This window comes from Equus caballus, chromosome 4 (genome assembly GCF_041296265.1).
Source record: "Equus caballus isolate H_3958 breed thoroughbred chromosome 4, TB-T2T, whole genome shotgun sequence".
NCBI lineage: Eukaryota > Metazoa > Chordata > Mammalia > Perissodactyla > Equidae > Equus > Equus caballus.
The window spans coordinates 108303881-108315430 of NC_091687.1; the positions used below are offsets into that span (position 1 = coordinate 108303881).

At 45.5% G+C, this 11550-nt stretch overlaps 1 long non-coding RNA gene across 1 annotated transcript; it reads right to left on the minus strand.

The window, feature by feature from the left end:
- Nucleotides 1–4626: 4626 nt before the first annotated feature.
- LOC111773291 (uncharacterized) lies at nt 4627–9868 on the minus strand. The gene is made up of 2 exons (XR_002807670.2): nt 9752–9868; nt 4627–4989 (listed from the first exon to the last, which is right to left on the minus strand). It is a non-coding gene; the product is annotated as an uncharacterized lncRNA (long non-coding RNA).
- Nucleotides 9869–11550: the final 1682 nt, after the last annotated feature.

Consider the following 11550-nt stretch of genomic DNA (forward strand, 5'->3'; position numbering starts at 1 on the left):
AAAGACAAAGAATACACATTGTCAACCCTAGGAGACTGACTAAATGCAAGGACACATTCACAGGGTGGGATACCAGGCAGCCAAGGGAAGAATGTGCAAACGACTTTTCAATCCATGGTAGTATGTTTATGATGTAAGTGAAAAAAAATCCATGTTTCAGTATAAGAATAAACCACTATCGTCTCCTTTTGGTAAATAAGACAATTGCTTATGTATGCAGTGGGAAAGGAGCGAAAAGATATCCACCAAGTGGTAACTTAAGCAATGGAATAATTTGAATTTTCTTCTTTGAGTCTATTGTATTTACGTTTCTTTCCAAATTCAACACATAAAAATCTAGTAATAGGAAAATAAAAGTTATTTTTCCTTAAAAATAGAAGCAGGATAAGCAGGAAACTCCATAATAAAGAACCTATTGGGACTCCGCTCTCCCCTGTGGTACCTTGCAGTCATCATCACCCACAGGGGGCCTCTGAAATCCGATGATGATAGTTGCGGCTCACCATTACAAAGAAATCCCATCAGAATGCAGCAATTTTCTTGTAAAGGAGAGAGTTGGTGAGGGAATCGCAAGTAGAAATAAGTCTTCATCCTCCTTGGATATGTCCGTGCGAGTTTCCTCCTCGAGGATGGAGCCCCTTGAGAACAATAAGGATGTTTAGTTTCTGTCTCGACCAACACTTCTCCAGGGGTTAAGATACTCGTCCTCACGTTTCCATGTGGCAGGAAGCAGGAAGCTTTTGAATTACTGGCACCTAATTCATCTCACGTACATTTTTTGTTTTTAAAGATTGGCACCTGAGCTAACAACTGTTGCCAATCTTCTTTTTTTTTTTTCCCCTGCTTTTTCTCCCCAAATCCCCCCAGTACATAGTTGTATATTCTAGTTGTGGGTCCTTCCGGTTGTGCTATGTGGGACGCCGCCTCAGCGTGGCCTGATGAGCAGTGCCATATCCACACCCAGGATCCGAGCCAGCAAAACCCTGGGCCGCCGAAGCAGAGCACACGAACTTGACCGTCCGGCCGCGGGGCCAGCCCCTCATGTACATTTTGAGAGTAAATATATTAACACTGACATATAAATCTCAAGTCCTTCCACCATGTACTCGTCAAACACGTCTCTCTCACTATTCTTCAGCAAGTTATCCTGATCCTGCCAGCTCATCGTCTCGTCGTTTGAACACATGCCACTCAGCCTGACTTCTCTCCCTTCACACACAGTGTCCCCAGTCCTGCAATGCTGTCCCTTTTCCTTTCTGTTTACATCCAACCATTCTTCAAATTCCAGTTCAAATTTCCCCTGAAGTCTTCCCGAATACTTCAACCCAAGAAGACTTTGCCTTTCTTTGATCTGCAATACTTACCGTGTATTTCACACTATATATACTTTCCTATTTAATGTTTTTACAATTATTTCATGGATGCTAGTGCTGTGTCCTCAGCTCAATTCCCCAAGTGCAAGAATGGCACCATACGTCACTAACCTTATTCCCCAGAGCCCCTGACACAAAGCTGGACACAAGAGCAGAGCCGCAGCATGGAGATGGAGGGGGAACGAGACTGCTCGGACAGAGTGGGTAACTGCCCTTCTTGGTCATTCCCCACACAGCCCACCTGGCACCAGCCCCCGCCCCCCCCCCCCCCCCCGCCCCCAACACACAGCTTAGCTGAGAGTTGTCCTCAGATTGGCCGGGCTGAGCGTGCCCTCTGCCTTCTGTCGGCGTCCTGACTGCTACGGGCAGCGAGTGGGGGGCCTCACTTTCCCAGGCTAATTAGCAGAGAGATGGACTGAATCTGGGAATGAATCATCCGCATCCAGTGAAGGCTCAGCATCAACGGACCTTGTGCCTTGGCCTGTTCACATAAAGATAAAGTCTGAACGAGAAAAGCAGCAGAAAAACTGACCTTTTACAGCCGTGGCCGGGACATGCCAGGCAGGGGCCAGCTGTACTATATTCTTGTGTGAAGAGTGATTTTGTTTCAGCAAAATGATACCAACTGGGGCCTGCCCCGTGGCCGAGTGGTTAAGTTCGTGTGCTCTGCTTTGGCAGCCCAGGGTTTTGCCAGTTCGAATCCTGGGTGTGGACACAGCGCATCTTGTCTGGCCATGCTGAGGCGGCGTCCCACGTACCACAGCTAGAAGGACCCACAACTAAAAAGTATATACAGCTATGTACTGGAGGGCTTTGGGGAGAAGAAGGAAAAAAAAAAAAAGAAACCAAGTGTTATATTCAATTAAAGTTGTTAATCTGACTTTTATTTGCTTTGCACTTGTGTTTGTATATGTTTGCAATTATCTTTGTTTCCGTGTGGCACAAGATTTATAGTCACGAGTTTACGTCTAAGCTTGTATTTACCGTTTGTTTTTTAAAGATTTTATTTTTCCTTTTTCTACCTAAAGTCCCCCGGTACATAGCTGTATATTTTTAGTTGCAGGTCCTTCTAGTTGTGGCATGTGGGATGCCACCTCAGCATGGTTTGATGAGTGGTGCCATGTCCGCACCCAGGATTCGAACCAGTGAAACCCCGGGCCAACGAAGCGGAGCGCTCGAACTTAACCACTCGGCTACAGGGCCGGCCCCCGTATTTACCATTTTAAAATAATACTATTATAAAATATGGGCCAGCCCAGTGGCGCAGCGGTTAAGTTCACACGTTCTGCTTCAGCAGCCTGGGGTTCGCCACTTTGGACCCTAGGTGTGGATCTATGCGCCACTTGTCAAGCCATGCTGTGCCAGGCATCCCATGTATAAAGTAGAAGAAGGTGGGCACAGATGTTAGCTCAGGGCCAGTCTTCCTCAGCAAAAAAATAAATAAAAATAGAAATTAAATAAATTAATTAATTAAATAATATTGGTGACTTGTGAGAATTTTTTTCCTTTAAAATGAATCCATACACTACTCAGTTTGAAAACACAGACCTGGTCCAACATTTCATCCACTGAAGAAATGCTTCTGGCACACAAGGGGCTTGATACCCACTTGCCAAAAAGTTTGACATTAAACTGAAATTTAAAATTTTTCATCCTTGGCCCTAGTTTTACCCTCTGCAGTGACACTGGTGAGGAGCTGAAGCCCTCCCCGTGCGATAGTTTCCATTCCCTCGTAGCCCAGAGCAGCTTTCCCACCTCTCCGTTTGTGCCTTTAGAAAGCTCATCCTTCCTTCAAGGCTCAACCCCACACCCGCTCCTCCGTGAAGTGAGTCCAGTCCTTTCCCAGCCGAAGGTGAGCTCGCCCTCCTTTGAACTTCCAAAGCACCTCACAGCCTGCTGTGAGGTTGGTGGACATTTTTCTTCCTCCTATTACTTTTTGCTTTTGAAGGCAGGATGTGTATTTCATTCGTTTGTATTCTCCTTAGCCCTTACCACAGTGTCTTGCATATTATAGACATTTAACAAAGATTAAGGGAATAAATCAATGAAAGATATGAGAATATGTTATACATGCATTTATATACAATAGCACTGAAAAACAGAAAAGTTCAGCATAACTGTAGAATAGGAACCTGCCTGGTGTTTGGAATATTTGTTCCCTCCGAATCAGGAGCGCAGTCCAGGCTGCTCTCCAGCAGCCGCATTAAACACTACCTCTTAATCTGCAAACTTAAGCTTCTCCTGTGCCAAGGGTTCTGGCTGGAGATGCCTTCCATTTGTATAACACACCATCCCCTTGGGCCCCTGCCCCTTGTACCACTTCTTCTACTAATGGAGTCTGACATAATCAACCTCTTTTCACTGAGTACCAGTTGTCAGAGTGACATTGCTGTTATGGTCACGGGGGAAGTTTGATGAAACAGTTAAAACACAGAATATGCCCTTCAGGAATTTACATTATAAGGGAAAAAGAAGGTGTATCTATGCCAAATCAAAATGAAAATATGTAGATATAAGTAAGCTCATCTACACTTCGGATGCATGTGAAAACATTTAAAAAGTAGAGCCAGGAACAACGTGACAAAGTTTGCAATATTGTGTTGCATATTTGAAATTTGCTAAGAAAGTAAATCTTAAGCGTTGTCACCACACACAGACACAAAAGAAAGAAAATCATAACTGTGAGGGGATGGATATGTTAATTAGCTTGGTTGTGATGAATATTTCACAATGTATCAAATCATCATTACTGCACATCTTAAATTTATACAGTTTTGTGTGTGTGTGTGTGTGTGAGGAAGATTGGCCCTGAGCTAACATCTGTGCCAATCTTCCTCTATTTTATGTGGGATGCCACGACAGCGTGGCTTGATGAGCAGTGCTAGGTCTGTGCTTGGGATCTGAACCTGCGAACCCCAGGCTGCTTAAGCGGGGCATGCGATCTTAACCACTATGCTACTGGGCCAGCCTCAAATTTATACAATTCTTAATTGTCAATTATACCTCAATAAAGCTGGGGGGGAAGTGTACCCACAAGTAAAAAGGGATATTCTATCAAGGAAACTGAATGGGTAAAACTCAGAATGACAAGAGAATAGACGGGGAGTCATTGATTATTCACTTAACAGAAGATTTTTTGAGTACCTGGCTTCCTGAGTATGTTTGAATTATCACAGATTTTTAAAGCTGGAGCAACCTTAAAGGTTATCTACGTTAACACTTGCATTTTACAAATGAAGAAACAGAGGCCGTCTGTGTTTTTCACTCTTATCCCAGGACTTTTGAACCCTGTGGGAGAAAAAAATCACAGAGCAAAGTAGATGGATGTCACTGCCAAGTTGAGGGCCAAGTCCAGGGGCCTTCAGCGCTCCTGCGCCGTTCAGCAACCTGTTAATTTTCTTTCGCTCACCGCCCAGCGTGCTCTCCTTCAGGTGATGTCCCAGTCCTCCTCATGCTCCTTTCCTTTTCTACTCCTTCCCCCAAGCTCATTCTTCACAGCAGACCCGTCTTCATGCAGCAAATATTCACTAAGCACCTGACGTTCCAGAGGCAGTGGTCAGAGCAGCGCATCAGGCTGAGGCTCCTGAGCCCAAGAAGCTTCTATTCTTGCTGGAGGCTGGGGGGAAGCCAGAGAGCAAACAGGCAAACAGACACACTTTAAAAAGTTGATGGTGAAAGATAATGGACAAGATGACGTGATAGAGTGCTGGTGGCTATTTCATATCAGATGGTTTCACGATGCTTAATCTGAGTTCTGAATGAACCAAAGGTCTACTTCTTCAAAGGCCAGGGAAGAGCGTTCTAGGCAGAGTGGTGAGGGGGAAATAGCAAGCATTAAGTCTGGAAAAGTAGGCAGGTGCCAGGTCATGTTGAGCTTTGTAATCTAAGGTACGAAGTTTAGATTTTATTCCCAGTGGGACTGGAAGCCATTGGAATATTTTAAGTGTGGTTGTGACAAACTTTGACTTATACTTAAAAGGTAACTTGCTGCTATGTGACCCAGGGGTTGTGGAAAGGGAAGGGAGGGAGCAGGCAGAGCAGTCAGGGTGCCTTTGCAATTGTCCAGGGAGACGTGAGAAGAGAGGGAGAGAAGTGGATTGACTTGGAATTTGTCTTAAAATTTGCACTAATATGGCTTGTAGATGGATTAAGTGTGGGGAAGAGAGCAAGTGAGAGAACATGGATAAGCAGGAGAAGAGCAGGTTGTTGGGGAGGTGGGGCGTGAAGAATTCTGCCTTGCCCGTGCCAAGTCTGAGCTGTTTATTAGACATTCACACGGAGATATCGAGAAGCAGTTAGGTGTGTGAGTCTGGGGTAGTGGGGAGTGTTTACGGCTGGAGTTGGACTGATGGTCGTCAGCATCTGGATCGCTTTAGTGTGATGGCGACGGGTGGCAACCCCACAGGAAGTGATTGCATGGCCATGCGCAACAGATGTGGGGGAGTTCACCTTTGGTGGGAGCGGAGAGGGTTATTTTATCCAACAGGAGGAAAGGATGGATTTCTAAAGAGCTGGGGTTTTTGAAGAAGGAGGGAGGAGAAATGGTTGGAAGACGTCGCAGGAAGCAAGGAGGGCACCGGTTCCCCCTTCGCGGAAGAGGGCGATCCCCATTGACGCTTCCACTGCTAACTCTTTGTTAATTGTTCTTTCCTCAGCTCAGAGGAAGAGGTGTTCCTCCCTCTTCCCAGCGCCAACTCCTAGACCCCTGCTCATAGTGTCGTTCCCGACAACCTCAACAACCTTGCTCCATCACTACTCCTCTTCTCTTAGATCTTCAAAGTCCGCCTTCCCATAAGACTATAAATATGTTCAGATTTCTCCTTCTTAAAAAGTCCTCCTTTGACCCTGTCTTCTCTAGCCTTCTAACCCTGTCTCATTTTCCCTTCATTGCCCAGATTCTGGAGTGTCCCTCCCTTGTGTTCTCTATTTTCAACTTCCATTTCTTACTTAACCCACTAAAATTTGGTTTTACTTCCCCAAATGCACAACTATTCTTGTTAAGGATGTCAATGCCTTGTAGTGGGCAAATGCAATGCATATTTTCAGCCCTTATCCAATTTGTTTTCTCTGCATCACTGACAATGTTGGTCCCTCCCTCCCTGAAATCCCTCTGTGGGGGACTGGAATTGGCCACCCCAAGATGCACCTCTTTGGCGTGAGGATCATTTTGGGCTGGTAACTTTTAAAAACTGCAGACATGAGAGAAACTCTGAAAAGCAGAAGTTACCCTTTGTTAAGAGACATTCACATTTGTAAAGGAAAGGAATTTGTAAAGGAAAGGTGTCTCCCTCTCTGTACCAGGAAGAAGGGGGGATGACCTTACCTCTGGACACTCTCATCAATGCAGAAAACAAGGACTTACATCTGCATAACAACCTTACTCTTGTTTACTGTGCTTTTCTGGTGATCTCCCATAACTCACTCCTCCCTCCCCCAACATCCTCCTTTGCCTTTAGCTGAGGAGGGTATTTAAGATGAGAACCTCTGCCATTTTGGCAAGTTACTCAGTTTTTCTGAGTAAACTCGCCAATTCAGTCTGGGTCTCTCCCATGTATACTTGTTATAAAGCTTTGTTTGACTTTCTCCTGTTATTCTGTCTCATGTCAACTTAATCTGTTGTCCAGCCGGAAGGACCTAGAGTGGGTAGAGGAAATGTCTTCCTCCCCGACACCTCTTTCCTTGAATGTTTCAGTATTCGCTTTCCTGGTCGTCAAGCCCTCTGCCTTCTTTTCCTTGAATCATTCACTGAATGTTGCTGGTACCCAAGTTTCTCTCCTGTGTCCTCTTCTCTTTCCCCTCTACATATTCTCCTTTGTTGACTGACTCCATATTGAGGACTTCAGTTATTATTTGTGTACTAATAATTCCCAAGTTCCAATCTCTGGCTCAGATCCTTATTTCCAAGAGCCAATTAGACATTTACAGATGGATATCTGTATTTATGGGCACCTCAAACTCAGACTTAATATGTCAAAAACTGGATTCATCTCTCATCGTTGCTTTTTCTTCTATATAATTTTTCCCAGAGGATGGCATCCCATTTTAGCTTTGGGGGCAAGTCTGAAACCTGATGTTTATCATACAATCCCGCCTCACCCCTGCCTGCCCAACCAAGCTCCCAGTCCTGTCTTTCTACAGTTTTTGAATCTGCTCCCTTCTCTCCATCCCATTGGCACGGCCTTCATTCAGACCACCATCATTTTTTATCTAGGCCATTGCCACAACTTCCTATTTTAAGACTTTATGCTTATCTTGAGTTCACCATCCACGCCAAATGAATAATTTTTCAAAAACACATATATGATCATTCCCTCCTCAGCTTAAAATTCTGTGATGAAAAAAACTCAAACTCCATGGTGGACTTTCTGTTTTAAGAAGGTGGAGTAAACACACACGGAAATCTCTCCTTTCTGTTTCTTATACATAGAGACAATAGAAGAGATAAAAATCTATAAGTGTGCAGTCACTCTTTTTTTTTTTCCTGAGGAAGATTAGCCCTGAATTAACTACTGCCAATTCTCCTCTTTTCGCTGAGGAAGACTGGCCCTGAGCTAACATCCATGCCCATCTTCCTCTATTTTATATGTGGGATGCCTACCACAGCATGGCTTTTTGCCAAGTGGTGCCATGTTTGCACCCGGGATCCGAACCAGTGAACCCCAGGCCGCCAAGAAGCGGAACATGCAAACTTGACCGCTGCACCACCGGGCCGGCCCCATGTGTAGTCACTCTTGAAGAGAAAGGGAATACTTTCTGATCCCTAAAAGGAGGAAAGGAGACAGGAGGCCACAGTAATAGGTTGAGGTGGTGACAGGAGACTCCTAAGACGACAGAGGGAAGCTGTTGGGGTTCCAGCGAGGAGCGCCCAGCCAGGACAAGCTTTGCGCAGGGAGAACTGTTGCTGTACAAGATAAGCCCCGCCCTCCCCCCAAATCACTCAACTTTGGGGAACATCAACACTATTAAAGAGAAACAATAAATACAACAAATAGAAGATTGGAACCCCAGGAAAAAGAGTTAACTCAATAGGAAGAGGATTCTAGAACAAGTACATTTAATTTTGTCAGTATGTTGAAAGGTTGAAATCACAGCCAATAAACAAAAACAGAGAGTTACAAAAACCCTACTATTAAAAAGAGAACCAATTAAAAAACCTTTAGTATAAAAAATACAAATTTAAAATTAAAATTTCAGTAGATAGGCTAAATAAAAGATTTGGAAGGACTGAAGAGTGAATTAGTGACCTAGAAAGATTTCATTTAAGTATTCTTTCAGACTACAGCATGAAATAAAATCACTATCATATGGAAGGTAAGAATCATAGAGGAAAGATACAGAAGTTCTAATATTCCTTTAATAGGAATTCTAGAAGGAGAGAAGGGAGGGGTGAGAAGTATAGACATAAAGACCTCAGAATGTCCTAGAACATATAGTTCTTATATTAAGAGCCCATGGAGGGCCGGCCCCATGGCCGCGTGGTTAAGTTCACGTGCTCTGCTTCGGAGGCCCAGGATTTCGCCAGTTTGGATCCTGGGCCCAGACACGGCACCACTCATCAGGCCATGCTGAGGCGGCATCCCACATGCCACAACTGGAAGGACCCACAACTAAAAATACACAACTATGTACTGGGGGGCTTTGAGGAGAAGGAAAAAAAAAAAATCTTAAAAAAAAAAAGAGCCCGTGGAGTCTTGAAAAGAATAAAACCAAACAAAAAACTCCACGCCTAGACACGTGATAGTTACAAATAAAGGGAAAATCCTAAAGCTATTGGAGAAAGACCGGCAGATTGCCTACCAAGGAATAGACTAACAGCTTATCAACCACCTGGCTCGTAGGAAGACAATGGAGTGATATCATCAAAGTGCTGAGGAAATCATCTTTGATCTTAGAATTGTATTCTCAGTCAATCTCCCGTTCAGTATCAGGAGTAAAATAAAGACATTTTTGGAGCTGCCAAGGCTGAGACGCTTTATGACCTACAAACTCTCTGAAAGAATGAATGAATAGAAGACATTCTCCAGGAAGAAGAGAAACGAATCTTTGAAGAGAAAATGGGCTGCAAGAAACCAACGTGTGCAAAGAAATTAGCAAAAGTGATATTGCGTAATAAGTATTGATTACGAATTGCTTTGAGCTTCTAGAATTACAGTCTGTTACCAGAAGGAAGCCGGGCTTAGGGAGCAAGAGTAGCTCACTCAGAGTCAAGATCTAACCACTCATTTGTAGACCTTTGTTCCCCGGCATCCAGCATCGGCCCGACACAAAACAAGTGCTCAATAGTTGCTTGCTGCAAGAATGAGTGAATGGATGGATGGATGGTCCCGTCAGTGTGTGGCCTTTCTGGAATATTAGCGTTTTTACAGAGTGAGATTTACCTCCTCCATGAATCCACTGAGGTCACTTCAGCCGTGAGCTGGGAGATGGGCAGCCAGGGAGGGTTTCGCCGCCTCACTATTCTAGAAACAAGTTTGGATTGTGCTCCTTCCAAGGGCTTCTGGGAAAAACGCCTCTGTCTGGCAGCTCTGCCCTTGGGTCTGAGGCCAAGAAGCCCTGAACAATCGCCTGCTGCTGAGTGAGAGCAGGACAGGACAGCCACACGGCTGGGGAGCACACCCGTCCTGTTTGCTGAGTGCCAGTTGGGGCATTCTCTCTCTCTATTCCAGATCGGGGCTAGATCCTTTACAAAACAAATAGACCACTGCTTTCTGTAAGATTTACCCCAAAAAAAGGTAAGGAATCATAAGTCTGATGCAGTGTCTCCTCGCCTCATACAGTTCTGACACTCCGAACCTGAGCCTTCACAGGGAAATAATTACCTGGAGCCCAGAGAGGCACTTAGACCCCATTGTTTCAGACGGAGAGAAGCTTTGCAATGCGAGGCACAGCTAAGCACTCCGTCACTCACACTCTTCCAACGTTGGGGGGCATGAGCCAAGGGGAGGGCAAACTCCACGCATTATTTCCCAGCAAGAGATCATTGTAATCTTCAGAAAGCGTAGAGAGAGATCTGGAATGTCCCAACTAATTTCTAAGACAACTAATGAGTTTCCAAAAAAGTTCAAAATCAGGGGAAGGCAATAGAAGGTGTGCTCGGGCTGGGTCACTAACCGCCAGTGGGACTGGGCCACGCCAGTCACCTTTCTGGAGAAGACTCCATTTCCTAATCTGTCTACTGAGACCACTGTGATTCGATGCTCTTTAAGCTTCTTTCCAATTCTAAAATTGTGTGATTCACCATATTTTGGCTGCGATATTTCCTAGCTTCCCATTGCCGCTCCTGTTCACTTACTCGTTTTTAAGCACACAAGTGATATCTGAATAGGTTCTTGCAAAAATTCTACCGTTCCACTGCTACTTTCAAACCACGTTCCTACTTCAGCCAAACCATCTGCCATCTCAATTCCTACACAGCCGCCAGTCACCAAATATTTATCTACTGCCCATCACGTGCCACGCAGTGTGACACCTGGAACAAAGCACGTAGAGGCCCAGCCTGCAAGGAACCCACATTCCACTGGGGGAAGACAGACAATAGAGGTGTAAACAAAGAGATACACAGGTCTAATTTTAATAAGATAATAATTTTAGGCATATTAACTACTAGGGGGAAGATTTGACTGGTGAGAAGGAAGCAGACACATTGGAGATCCAGGGGAAGAATATTCTTTTTTTTTCCTTAAAGATTGGCACCTGAGCTAATATCCATCGCCAGTTTTCTTCTCCTCCTCCTCCCCCTCCTTCTCCCTCTCCTCCTCCTCCTCCTCCTCCCTCTCCTCCTCCTCCTCCCTCTCCTCCTCCTCCTCCCTCTCCTCCTCCTCCTCCCTCTCCTCCTCCTCCTCCCTCTCCTCCTCCTCCTCCTCCTCCCTCTCCTCCTCCTCCTCCCTCTCCTCCTCCTGCTCCTCCTCCTCCCTCTCCTCCTCCCTCTCCTCCTCCTCCTCCTCCTCCCCCTCCTCCTCCCCCTTCACCTCCCTCTCCTCCTCCTCCTCCATCTCCTCCTCCTCCCTCTCCTCCTCCCTCTCCTCCTCCTGCTCCTCCTCCTCCCTCTCCTCCTCCCTCTCCTCCTCCTCCTCCTCCTTCTCCTCCTCCTCCTCCTCCTCCTTCTCCCAAATCGGAACACCAACAACCGCTTCCTGGACTGAGTCTCTTTCCAGTGCGCTCTCTCCCTTCTCTCAGA